Genomic DNA, 13,838 nt, shown 5'->3' on the forward strand with positions numbered 1-13,838 from the left:
TTAAAGTATTCTTCCAGAACTTCCAAGTCTTTGATCCCGCTTCGTTCCAATTGCGGTGATGGATGCCACAGAATTACAAGGAAGGCATCAAGAAACTAATCGGTTAATATATAGTTATAGTCAATGTCAACATGAACCCAATGAAAAGTAACGTGGAATAATTCTAAGCAACGTGCCAACTCAACTGCCTTCGAGTTACATGGAATAGAAAAATCGAGACAAATAAAAATCTACTCGTAGGATAATAACATATTATTTGTGAGTTACTAAAGGAATGAAAATGGGGCATTTCACCTGGAAAAAACTAAGTTTCGAATTGGAATTCCTTTAAAACTATAATTTAATGGATTTCTACGAAATTTCCCATACGGGTAACTTCAGGAAACTTTCCTAATCAACTTTTTTCATTGACCCTCTCAGCCTAACACATATACCAGGATCAATTTTCTAAAGTCTCGTTTTACCTTCGTCTATGTTGGATAGAAGGAAGAACATTTGGTTCCATCGAATCGAACGGGACAACACTTCAACACTTCTTTGAAATGCCATACAAAACAAAAGACAACGAAAACGGGTAAAGGATTCGACCTTCATCTGCACACGCTTACCCTTGTAAGTTTCAGTTAATTAGAAGAAATTATAGCCTAGTAGATACACCTAAATTAGACAAATCATGGTGAAGTTTTACTAATTTGAACTATAAAAACTGTAAAAGCTACCTATTTACTTTTCTTCGCGGGAAAATTACGAGTCCAATAAGAACCGGATGCAACTATAGGATCACAATATCTATGGTATATGCATGCACGGAAAAACATTACATAGACTTGGTCGAATGTAGACCAACATGATCAAAGTCATTGAATGTATAGACCCCACAGTGAGGCCCACACATTAAATGGTTATGATGACACTGATGTACATAGATTAAGTCTATACAATAACACCTCGTCAATGTCTGCTGTTCTTTATCATGATCTTGCTCTACGTTTACCTTTCTTTGGATTGATTGTAATTTGCAACCCAATTAATTAATGAGCTAGTTGTGCGAGTCCATCCTTTCGACAGAGTCTCATGGGTCGAATTAAGAAACTCCGTACGTACTCTAATGCCCATTCAAACCCTTGTTGAACACGGTGATTGAATTTCTAGTCCCCCAACAAAGACCGTCTCAAGATTCATCCTGTAATTTACAAAGAAGACATGCAGAGAGAGAGAGAGAGAGAGAGAGAGAGAGAGAGAGAGAGAGAGAGAGAGAGAGAGAGAGAGAGAGAGAGAGGGCTGTGGACTACAAATATGAAGAGAGAAGGTCAAGGGGAGACCAGTGAAGAGCGAAACTTGCTTTGAGGTTCGGGGGAGTCCTGTCGCAAGGAGAGACGGCACTTGCGTTGCCTTTTGGTATGTTACAAGTCACGGTGTGCAAGTGCTGTCTTTTCCTGCGACAAGATGCCCTACCACCTTTCTATCTCCATGATCACACCCTTATTTGTGCTTGTGGTGGCTCCCAAGTCCTACTCTCAATTATCACTAGTACTCTTACGAAAATTTGATTCATATATTCCTATTATTTCCTTCTTTTCTAAGTCACTTGAATACCAATTCAATGAGTGTCGCCGATCTTTGCGGTCCTTCCGTGTCTATAGTCCTATACTGATTGTCTTTTCTTGCTTCTTATGTCAGGTGGCGATGAAGGACTAGTGAGACTTGAAACTCGGTGAATCCCATGTTGTTTATAGTTCAAGGAGTTAATTGCGCGTTTGGGATGCAAGATCAACAAATGACGGCGTCCCCTGCTTAGTTCAAGCTATACTAGGAGCCAGGCCAGATACTCATCGGCGGACCTGGAGGTCGAAAGCATAGAAACATTTTGCAACAAGAATTTAGTTGTGCCTTTCTTTTTTTCATTTGATACTATGTTCGTTCTCTTGAGACGTGAATAATTCCATTTCCAGAAAGTATTCATTTTTACTCTCTCTCTCTATACATACATACATACATATAATCTTCCTTTTTGTTTTTTTTGTTTATTTCAATTACGTTGTCATATTAGCGCCACATATAAAACTTCAATCACAATCAGCGAAGCCACTTCAACTGATGTTGTTAATAATGAGAGATGAAGCTAAAAAGTCTTACCCGATGTACATGGATGGGGACAAGGCAGTTTGCCTATATCCATGGGGAATAATCGAGCTATAAGGTTTAAATACTTCATATTTAAAAAGTAAACAAATTGCAAAAGTTCGAGTTCTATAGTGCGCAAGATAAAAAATTCGACATTGCACAAACAACAAACTTAGAATATTAATAATTGTACTGAACGGTGCTTCTTCAAACATGTAGCTTGTCTATGGAAATTCATTACCCACTATGTACAGCGAACATATACAGATGAAGCGTAAACATGTCTATCTGCAAATTATATCATCAGACTACAACCGAATTCTCATTGGCAGTAAAGTTGGGGGTAATCGTCAAAAAGGTTAGGATTGGATTGGTCACCGTACAATAAGTTTATGAATTTTCAGATAATTTTCCTCACAATGTTGCCTCCAGTTTGCTTTTCTCTCACACATCAACCGAGTAACATATATGCCATTTAGCCTTCCAATTGATTGGTTTAAAGTATATTTCCAGAACTTCTGAGTCTTTGATCCACCTACGTCGCAATTGCGTGATGGATGCCATAGAATTACAAGGAAGGTATCAAGAAATTGAAAGGTTGATCTTCTTGGCGGAAGATAGTGTGTATATGTGTGTGTATAGTAAGTGTCAACATGAACCCTTTAACTATCAGAATTTATGATTATGAAGACATTAATTAATCACTAAATAATCCACAACACGGTTCTAGAGAAGATAAATTGCTAATATCCCATACTTATTCACACTTACAAATCTGGGTTAATATTGGATACAAGTCCTAATTAGTACTTTAAGAATTGTACATTGAATGAAACAATTATAATTTCATTTGTGAAATTCCCATCTATTGACAGCTAACTTCAGGGAACTTTCTAATCAGGTTTTTTTTTATGAGCCCTCTCAACCAAGCATATATACCATGATCAAATTTCTGTGCTCTTGTAGTATACGACACATCCTCCGGAATGCCACGCAAAAGCAAAAACAACGAAAACGAGTGAAGGATCCAGCAGCAAAATTACTACTGTTCTCTGTCATGATTTACCTTCTTCTTTTTTGACTGATTGTAACCCAATTACTTAATAAGCGGGTCGTGCAAGTCGATCTTTTCGACACAGACAGGGATCAGATTAAGAAACTTCGTAAGAACTACAATGCCCATTCAAAACCCTTGTTGAACACGGTTATTGAATTTCTCCTCAATCTTCTTCTCCAGCAAAGACCGTCCAAAAGATCGATGTAACTTCCCCTGTAATTTACATAAAACACCAACGTATGGGATACACTCGAACATCACGCAAACACTTGCACCAACGTATGGGATACACTTCAACATCACGCAAACACTTGCACAGAGAGAGAGAGAGAGAGAGAGAGAGAGAGAGAGAGAGAGAGAGAGAGAGAGCTGTTGACTATAAATATGAAGGGAGAGGGCTGAGGAGAGACCATTGCAGAGCGAAACTTACATTGAGGTTGGGGAGTCTTGTCGCAAGGAGAGACGGCACTTGCATTGCCTTTTGGTATTCAATTGATTGTTGTCAAGTCATGGTGTGCAAGGGCCATCTGTTCTTGCGACCAGATGCCCTACTACCTCTCTCTCTCTCTCCATAATCATATCCTTATTATGTGCTTGTGGTTGGCTTGTAAGTCCTACTCTCGATTGTCACTAGCTTTCTCATGAGCATTTGATCCATATAATCCTATTAAATCCTGTCGTTTTTAACCCACTTGAATACCAATTCAATGCGTGCGATGACTTTTCGTGGTTCCCTCTATGTCTCTATTAACTGACTTTTTGTAAATACCATTATTTTTCACAGCACATCGTTATGGAGAGCATGATCTTTATCTGTTTGTGGCCGTTCAGATGATTTAGAAGAAAAGAAAAAAACAGCCAGCAGTTTTGTAGTTTGTTGGAGTGTATTGTTAGGAACTTTTGCAGTTCGGGGATATTTGTCTCCATTTAAAGACTTGCAAGATGATATGTTAAATCGATCGAGAAACTCTAGGGACGAGCGATGCGTGCTCCATTTTATTCAAGAGTGCCGCTCTTGGTAACATTCACATGGTCCGAATTGCTGAAAACCTTCTATGATTTCCTTGCAAATTCATGTGCAAATGAGAATGTTGCTCTTGTGGGTTCGATTTGTTTCAAAATTGCGCACGAGCCATTCACGATTCGATCGACTCTTGTGGCTGTCTTCTGTTTGTTCTTTCTTGCTGGTACCATGATTGGATAAAACACTCAAGGGGCTGGTGGCCACAGAGTTGGAAGTTGTCTTTTTCCTGGGTTTGTGATTCAGAGAGTTTTCCAGCTTCATATCCCCATCCAATTTGAGCCCTTTGGAAGGCTGTTTCTGTTGGAGTTGGCAAATACTTCGGGGACCCTTGTTTCTCACACCGGGTACGCCCACGTGAGCTTAGGGAAACTGAAGTGTTGTCCGACGACATGTGACCCATGCGTGCGAATGCGGGGGTTCGGGGCGCGCCCGACACGGTGCCCCATGGCCGCCTGGCCAAGCCAGGGGTTCGGGGCGCGCCTCGACGGTTGCCCCGCTCGCCGGTGAGCGGGCGGGGGCTCGGGGGCAGTGCCCCCGAAACCTCAACGGGTTTGGGCTGGCCCGTATAGTGCGAGATTAAGAGATTTCATATAGGTTTAGGTTTTGGGCCCGTTTGGGGCATATATATATTGTGCTCGTTTTTCTGATCATTGTAACGAGTTGAGTGGCTCTAAACCGAAAACATAGTGAAATCTCTTTGCAGGACGTAGCCCTAATCGAGGGTGAACCTGGGTAAATTTGTGCATCGTCTATTTTTCTCTGATTTTCTGCGTGATCGTTCTGTTTCGGTTCTCGATACGTCCCTTCAGTTTCTACCTGATTGTTCTCCTCCACCGAACTCTAGATCAAGTGGTAGGGCTTGTGAGGACACACCATTTCCCAGTCTCCTCTCCACAACCCAAACATCCTGCTTTGCCCAATTGATACTTCTAGTGTTTAATATTGCTTTGTTCTAGTTAAGTACATTTACCAAATCCTCATTGGTGATGAAGTTGGGGTAAATCTAAGATGGAACTTTCAAGAGCCAAATTCTATACAAATCGAACTTATAACGGCAACGTGAAATTAGGTGTAAATGCGGGGGTGATCTCAGATATTCTCTCTTCAATATACATTCAATATACATTGCAGAATAGTTGATTACCACATTTTAAGTTGGTCAAAAAGATGAAGAAGCTCTGGAGATGAAGTCAAGTTCAACAAACATACCATTTGGTAAATGAAGACATCAATGCGCAATGGATCTGTCGGTAGAAAGTGAGATGAAGGGTGTGATCACAAAAGAATTAGAAGAATTGACAGTTCATATATAATGAAAAGCAAATAAAAGTACTAAACCAATCTACGCGATTCAACAGCTTATCTATGTCCACGAGCCGAGGACTCAGTTTCATTCAGTTTCATTATCTGGTCAAAGCCGAATTACATGTGAGAATCAGGCAGAAGCTCTCACTACCCAAAGCCCCGTTTAGCAGTAATCACACGAGAACAGATGAGAAGTTGCGAAATTGTTTCTCAAAGTATTTTCCAAAACAAGAAAACCCTAAACAATCTCACCAAGAACAAGAACTCTCTCTCTCACACACCAGTGCAAGTTCTGGTGCGAAACTTGGTGCTGCCATATTCCAGCCGCCGATGGGGCTTCTGGAGGCGACCGCAGAGGTGAAGGCAGCGGCGACGTGCCGGAGAATGCACGGATCTAAGCTCGCCGGACACGGATGATGAATTGAAGCTGCCGACGGGGCTCCTGGGGGTGGACGCAGCGGCGACGCGCCAGAGAATGCAACGGATCTAAGCTCACCGAACACAGGCGATGAATCGAAGCTGCCGACAGGGCTCCTGGAGGTGAAGGTAGCGGCAACGCGCTGGAGAATGCGGCTGATTAGGAGCAAAGGCACGAGAGAAGTGAATTTTGAAAAGAACGAAGATAGAGAGAGAGCGCCTTGTTCGTTCTTGACGAGAGGGAGACCAAAATGTTGAGATGTTAGAGAGTATTTTCAGATCTGTTCCGGTTGGACCCACCGCTGACGTTGCTCCACATGTCACTGGAATATGTTGACGTGGTAGAAGCATGACCACCTAATATTTTCTCGGTGGGACTTTCAATCAGAAGTAAATGGTTTTATTTTGGTTAACTATTCTAGCTAATGGCCGAACCATATGAAAGCACGTCCATCAAGCTCAGTGACCTAGATCTAGATATAAATTTGAGAGTTTCTTATAAGTATTTTCATAGACTAATTATTAAAAGCTTTGCAAGCCTCTTTCGAGAAAGCATTTTATTTCGTGAATTGATTTAATTTTCTGGAAACGGTTTTTGCCCTTTTCCCATAATTAGTGAAACAATGCGTTGATTGATTCCAGAATCGCAGTGTCTTAAATGGTCCGTACACATCAAGTCCATCTTTTTGTGTGCTAAGACTAAGAGTGACTTCTCACCTTTTTTCTGAACTTGCAGATGTTGTCAGATTGTTGTCTTTCCCTCTCTTTGTTGTTTGACTAAGCAAGATTCTCCCTTCTTGCGGGGGAGACAAACTAAGCTAAAGTGATCTGCATCATTTAGTCACAGAGAATGTCTTTTAAGGTAGTTAAATTAATGGTGATGTTAATAACTTGCTCCCCAAGGTAAAGTATGTTTTAGAATGACAATTAAATTTCTTCTCGTTTTCCATTTCGATTTTGGCATTGTCACTGCGTGACGTCGAATATGATCATATTCATACCATATACTGACAGTAATAATTAATTAGTTACACGAGGTCATAGAGGTCACATGATATTACCGTCGTCATGATATACTTTTCCTCATTAAACCGTAAGTCAAACTCAAAACGATATGCTTTTGGCTCATTGTCATATGTGTTAAACTCAGCTACTTCTACAAAATTCATGAAACTGAGTGCTATATCATACCATTCAAACATTTTCTCAATGAATTAGTACGAGGTCGCTTGCTCTTTGCTTTTCTCTCGCTTGTTGACTAAGAAACATGAATTCCATTCAGCCTTCTGATTGACCGGTTTAAAGTACTTTTTTAAGGAACTTCAAAGTCTTTGATCCACCTACGTTGCAATTACATGATGGTTGCCATAGAATTGCAAGGAAGGCATCAAGAAATTACCAATTTGATGTTTTAGGTGGAAGATAGTGTGTATATTTCTATATGGTAATACTAAATGAGATCATGAACGCTTTAATTATCAGAGTTAATGAAGACATTAATCTCAATCCATAACACGAATCCAGAGAAGATAATTGCTAATTTCCCAAAATCATTCTTGCTTGTAATCTATATTCATCTTGAATACAAGTCCTAATTAGAAACTTTAGAAGTGTATGTGGACTTAAACAATTACAATATCATGAATATTTACGAAAATTCCCATCTTTTGACAGGTAACTTCAGAGAACTTCCTAATCAACTTTTTTTTATTAGCCCTCTCGACCAAACACATATACTATGATCAATTTTCTGAACTCTTTGTAGTATACCTTCGTCTCAGTTGGATATAAGGAAGAATACTTGGCTCCATCGCAACGAATGGGACAGCGCGTCAACGCTTCCCCGAAATGTCACGCCAAAGAAAAGACAACGAAAATGAGCAAAGGATTCAACAAAATAATTACTCTTGTTTACTATGATGATCTTTCTCTACTTTTACCTTTTTTTAACTGATTGTAACCCAATTAGTTACTAGGATGGTTGTGCAAGTTGATCCTTTCAACACAAGACATGGATCTGACTAAGAAACTTCGCACCGACTGTAATGCCCATTCAAACCCTTGTCGAACACGGTGATCAAGTCTCTAGTCAATCTTCCCCAGCAAAGACCGTCCATAGATTAACGTAACTTCCACTGTAATTTACGGAAGAGAGAGAGAGAGAGAGAGTTGTGGTCTATAAAGATGAAGAGAAAGGGTTAAGGAGAGATCATTGAAAAGCGAAACTTGCATTGAGGTTGGGGGAGTCTTGTCGCAAGGAGAGACGGCACATGCATTGCCTTTTTGTTATCACAAGTCATGGCGTGCAAGTGCTGTCTTTTCCTGCGACAAGATGCCCTACAAACTCTCTCTCTCTCTCTCTCTCTCTCTCCAAAATCACATCCTTACTTTGTGCTTGTGGTGGCTACCAAGTGCCACTCTCGATTAGCACTAGCGTTCTTATAAGCATTTGATTCATATTATCATTTATCAAATCTTCTCTTTTCTAACCCGCTCGAATACTAGATCGATGAGTATGGTGACTTTTCGTGGTTCCCTCTATGTTGATGAGTCATATAATATTTGTCTTTCCTTGTTTCTTATGCTAGGTAGCGATGAAGGACTTGGGAGACTTAAAGCCTGGTGGATCGTATAGCTCGAGGAGTTGATGGACTGATTGAGCGCTTGATTGGGATGTGTAATCAGCAAATGATGGCGTCCCCTCCCAGTTTAAGCTGTTAGGGTCCACACCGGCCACTTATAGGCATATCTAGGAGGTCGAAAGCATAGAGACATTTTACAAGAAGAATTTAGTTGTGCCTTTTGCGTTTTTTGCTTTTAATACGAAGTTTTTTTCCCTTGAGAAGTGATTATTCCAATTCAAAAAAATATTTATGTGAATCTTTTATTTTACACCAATTGGTACTTCTATGTTAATATTGCTTTCTTCTAGTTAAGTAGATATTTAGTCCTTTAAGTTTTGTCATTTGCGCAACCTAATCCTCTAACTTTTCTTTTGTGCAATCTAACTTATTTTTATTTATTCGATCATGTCCTTTCTTCATCTACAATTATTAACGCCATCAAATGCGGTGTCATATTTGTGCCACATACAAAACTTCATCCGAAATCAGCGACGGCCCTTCAACTTACCTTGTTAATAATGAGAGATGATAACGAAAAGCCTTATATCATGCACGTGGACGGGGCGGTTTGCGTGTGTCCATGGAAATTAGTCGAGCCGTAAGGTTCAAATACTCCATATTTACAAAAAAAAAAAAAGACAGAAAAGTTAGAATTCTAGAGTGCATAAGATAGAAATTCCACATTGCACGAACAACAAAACTTAGAATATTGGAACTGTAATGAACCGTCGTGCTTTCTTCAAACAGGTGGCTTGTCTATGGAAATTCATTACCCCAACATGTTTATCTGGAAATCATATCGCCAAACCACAACCAAATTGTGATTGGCAGTGACGTAGGGGTTGATCTGAGATGTAAATTTCAGGATCCAAATTCCATACAAATCAAACTTATGACAGCAAAATGAAATTTGGTGTAAATGCAGGGGTAATCTCCAATTTTCCCACTAAAATATAGGGAATATTCATTGTAGAACAGTTAATTAACACATTTCAAGCTGTGCAAAAAGATGAAGCTCTGGAGATGAAGTCAAGTTCAACAACCAAACCCACCTCGACATGGAAAAGGAAGAAACCAAGAGAGAAATTTCGGGGCATTCATCATCTTCATAACCACGATCATATATGTTCTCAAAAGATCATTGCATGGTCACCTATTCTTACTTACCCTCACATTGGTAAATGAAGATGTCAATACGCAATGTATCTATCGGAAGAAAGTGAGACGAAATGTGTGATCGCAAATGGGCAAAAGTACACTAGAAGTGTCATAACTTGTGTACGGCGATCACTTTGGTGCCATAACTTTTTTTCGAATCACTTTGATGCCAACTTTTTTGAAAATCGATCACTTTAGTGCCAATGCTGACGTGGCTCGCCGGAAATCCGATGTGGCGCTGACACGGCTCGCCGGAGAGGTCCATGGCTCACGGAGAGGTCCATCAAGCATTAAAAACCAAAACGACGCTTGTTTAGCCCGCCGACGTGTACTTTTAAAAAAAAATTATATTTATAAAAAAAAACCTGCAGCAGCGGCGAGGGAGCCCTCGCCGCTGCTGCCGCCAACCCATCACCGCCGGGAAGGGCCGGCGGTGGGGGCAGCGGTCGGCGAGGGTCGCCGGCCCTGGCCGGGCCCGCGACCCTCGCCGAGCCCGGTGAGGGCCGGATCCGGCGAGGCGAGACCTCGCCGTCGCGACCCAGCGACGGCGAGGTCTCGCCTCGCCGAACGAAGGCGAGGTCGACCTCGCCGTCGCCCGGGTCGCGACGGCAAGGCGCGGCCTCGCCTCTCCGGGTGAGGCAAGACCTCGCCGTCGCCTGGGTCGCGACGGCGAGGTCTCGCCTCGCCGGATGAAGGCGAGGCCGACCTCGCCGTCGCCCGGGTCTCGACGGCGAGGCGCGGCCTCATCTTTGCCGGGCGAGGCGAGACCTCGCCGTCGCTCGGGTCGCGACGGCGAGGTCTCGCCTCGCCGGACGAAGACGAGGCCGACCTCGCGTCGCCGCTGGGTCGCAACGGCGAGGTTTCGCCTCGCCGGATCCGGCCCTCGCTGGGCTCGGCGAGGGTCGCCGGATCCGGCCCTCCCTGGGCTCGGCGAGGGTCGCCGGGCCCCGGCCAGGGGCGACCCTCACCGACCACTGCGCCCACCACCGCCAGCCCTTCCCAGCGGTGGTGGGTTGGCGGCAGCAGCGGCGAGGGCTCCCTCGCCGCTGCTGCAATTTTTTTTTTTTTAAATTAAAAAATTCGAAAAAAAAGCCACGTAATTTTCACCGTGTACAAGTCAAACCATTTTTTTTTAATATAAATGCCAGGTCAGCTTTTTGGCCAGAGTCACTAAAGTGATTGATTTTCCTCCGACTTGACACCAAAGTGATCCGAAAAAAAGTTATGGCACCAAAGTGATCGCCGTACACAAGTTATGGCACTTCTAGTGTACTTTTGCCATCGCAAATGATTCAAAGTAATCGAGCTCCCCCTTTCACATATAAGCCCCCATGCCTTCTGAGTCTTAAGAATTGAAATTACTATGAAACGAGGCAAAGAAGAGTTCCAATAAAGATTAACGCGGCGATTCATTTTCTAAGCTATGTAATATTTTTGCGAGACCCCTATCGATGTCTCCAAAAGCATCAACCGGTAGGTGGATGTAAAGCTTAGCATTGTTATATGAAGCAGAATGTAACATCACATAAACCCTTCTCGAGTGCCAATGAGAATGTGACCAATGACAAAAGGAACAATGATAAGGAGAGAGGGCATGGTTTAGTGGTGGGATTTTGCCTGCCAAATTGACACGAAACTTCCTAGAGATCTCTGAGACTTTATTTCCTTAGTATACAAGGAAAAACTATGCTATGATTGTCAAGGTGCAACTTTAACGGGGTCTTTAAGTCCGGATGTCGTTGAAACGAGTTACATACCAACGTTTTGCCAGGAAATTCCGAGGCAAAGGCACAGAAGTTGCATCCAGGTAACACGCATTCCACACCACGAGAAGCACCAGAAATTAAGAAAGTTCGCCAACTCTAATTCATGGTTATTCATTGGAAGGATGCATTGATTGTCTCCATCTGTACATCGCTTTCGAAGATCTAGTGGTCAGAGAAATAGCCCCCTTCCAGTCAAGTTCCCACTCGATTAAAGTCCAGAAAAACTCGAACATACTCTAATTCGAAAAAATTATCGAAAAAGTCATAAACATTACACTTTTACCAATTCAGTCCTAAATCTTTTAACTTTGCCAATTAAGTACTAAACCTTTTCATTTCTTGCCAATTGAATCAATCCAACCAATTTTGGATGGAAATCGCTGACGTGGATATTTTTATATATTATTTTAATAATTTCTAAACTTTTTTTATGTTTTCTTTTCTTTTCTCTATTTTTTTTGTGGGTTTTGAAGTTAGGGCCGGCGAAGGTGGCCGGCCGACCTTCGCCAGGCGAGCGCCGCGACGCCTCACCCAGATCTGGCTAGGCGAGGGCTTGGCGGCCCTCGCCGACCCCAGGCAAGTCACTTGGCAGCCTCGCCGGCCCCACGCCCTCACTTGGGGCCGGCGAGGACCTCACCTAGCCAGATCTAGGCGATGGTGTCGCGGCCCTAGCTTCAAAATCCAGAAAAAAAAAAAAAAACAACAGAGAAAAGGAAAAAAGAAGAAGAAAAAATATTAAAAAAATTCAGAAGTTATCAAAATATTATATAAAAAAAATATCCACGTCAGCGATTTCCGGTCAAAGTTGACCGGATGGACTCAATTGATAAGAAATGAAAAGGTTTAGGAAGCAATTGGCAAAGTTAAAAGGTTTATAACTGAATTGGCAAAAGTGCGTTAGGTTTATGACTTTTTAGACAATTTTCGCCTCTAATTCTCTTGATTTGACCTAGTCCAAAAAAATAACGATGATATTAATTAACAATATAGTCTAGGTGCCGGAGAAATTGATACTAAACCGTGTGATTAACTTTTGTGATTTCTCCACCTACATTCAATCCGTGGACCAGCCGGCAGGGTCCCCCCCATTACCGAAGTCTTCTGAGTCTTATGGTTCTATTTTTTTGACCGATTTGACTGCAATGAAATTGCTGAAAGAAAACGAGAAGGAAAAAGAAAAAAAACAACACTGGCTGGTAATTAAGCGACAGGCACCAAACGCTAGCCAGTCTTCTTGGACTTCTTGCTCTCCCATAAACCACTCCCAAAAGACACATGGCCCTCTAGAAGAGAAAGGAATTCCAAGGTATGAACGCCCATGTCCAATGGGATTGGGTCAACCTTGTTGAACATGTGGATTGCCAAAGATTATTCTCGTTCCCACCAACTTGAAACCCGTCAAAGGGGACGTACCCGAATTGCTTCAGCGTAATTTACACTTCACTTTTATTGATTCTTAACCAAACCCTTTCCCACAAGCTCTCCTCATCACGCCCACCGACACGATTCAATGCTTCGTTTGATCCATAAATATGGAGTCTTCTCGTGACACTGAATGTAAGCTATGCAAAAAGATTGCGTGAGAGTGGGCGGGGCAACGAGGGAGATCGAATGGAAGGGGTTGAGGGAGTCGTGTCGCAGGAGAGACGGCACATGCCGCGTCAGTCGTCTCTCTTTTGTGAGCTCTTGGCAAGTGCCGTCCTCTTGTGACACGACGCCCTCCGATCCCAGAATGATGCATGTCAAAACACTCCCGCTGTGTTCTTTTACACCATTTTATAAGACCTTTCCTTCTTACTATTTCCATCCTGTTTATTGATCATCCGTCCCTGATTTCGATTTCTTAGTGTTGCAGCTTTCCATGCATGCTCTCCCGGTGCACCACGTCGAAGCTGCTCGCTTGATATAGAGCACCATTTTCCGGGTAGTGGTCATGGATTATGAGTAATTGTTTTGTCCATCACTGGTCTAAAAGTATTTATATAACAGCCAGGTTCGACGACGAGGGCGCAGAGTGGTCGTCGGGGCCGAAGGGCTTGGACAAGGAGCCTGGCCGCCAGGGATTAACTCTCTCGAGATATTATTTGCTTTAACTCATCCCATTTTGAACCTCACGATTTTGTCCTTTGGCGTACAGGTAAACACTTTCCCAGGAGGTCATCTATCCCGGTAGTGCTCTAGCTTGGACACACTTAACTTTGGAATGACGAAGCAAAGCCTCTTGTTACATTAACAGACGCATTCGTGATTTAAGTTCAATTTTCACATATATATCCTAGGCAAGCTCTCTCCTTGGTCGGTACGCAATCGGTTCATTCCTGCCCCTTCATCATCCTAGAAGCCTGTCAGGAATCACTCCTTGT

The 13,838-nt window shown here is 42.4% G+C and overlaps 1 long non-coding RNA gene across 1 annotated transcript; it reads right to left on the bottom strand.

Moving 5' to 3' along the window:
- Window positions 1-2,854: 2,854 nt before the first annotated feature.
- On the bottom strand, window positions 2,855-3,741 carry LOC130138749 (uncharacterized). The gene is made up of 2 exons (XR_008817063.1): window positions 3,612-3,741; window positions 2,855-3,394 (listed from the first exon to the last, which is right to left on the bottom strand). It is a non-coding gene; the product is annotated as an uncharacterized LOC130138749 (long non-coding RNA).
- Between the last annotated feature and the right edge of the window lie 10,097 nt (window positions 3,742-13,838).

This window comes from Syzygium oleosum, unplaced genomic scaffold, assembly GCF_021117445.2.
Source record: "Syzygium oleosum isolate NSW1041296 unplaced genomic scaffold, Sole_v2.1 Sole_v2.08, whole genome shotgun sequence".
In the NCBI taxonomy this organism is placed as follows: domain Eukaryota; kingdom Viridiplantae; phylum Streptophyta; class Magnoliopsida; order Myrtales; family Myrtaceae; genus Syzygium; species Syzygium oleosum.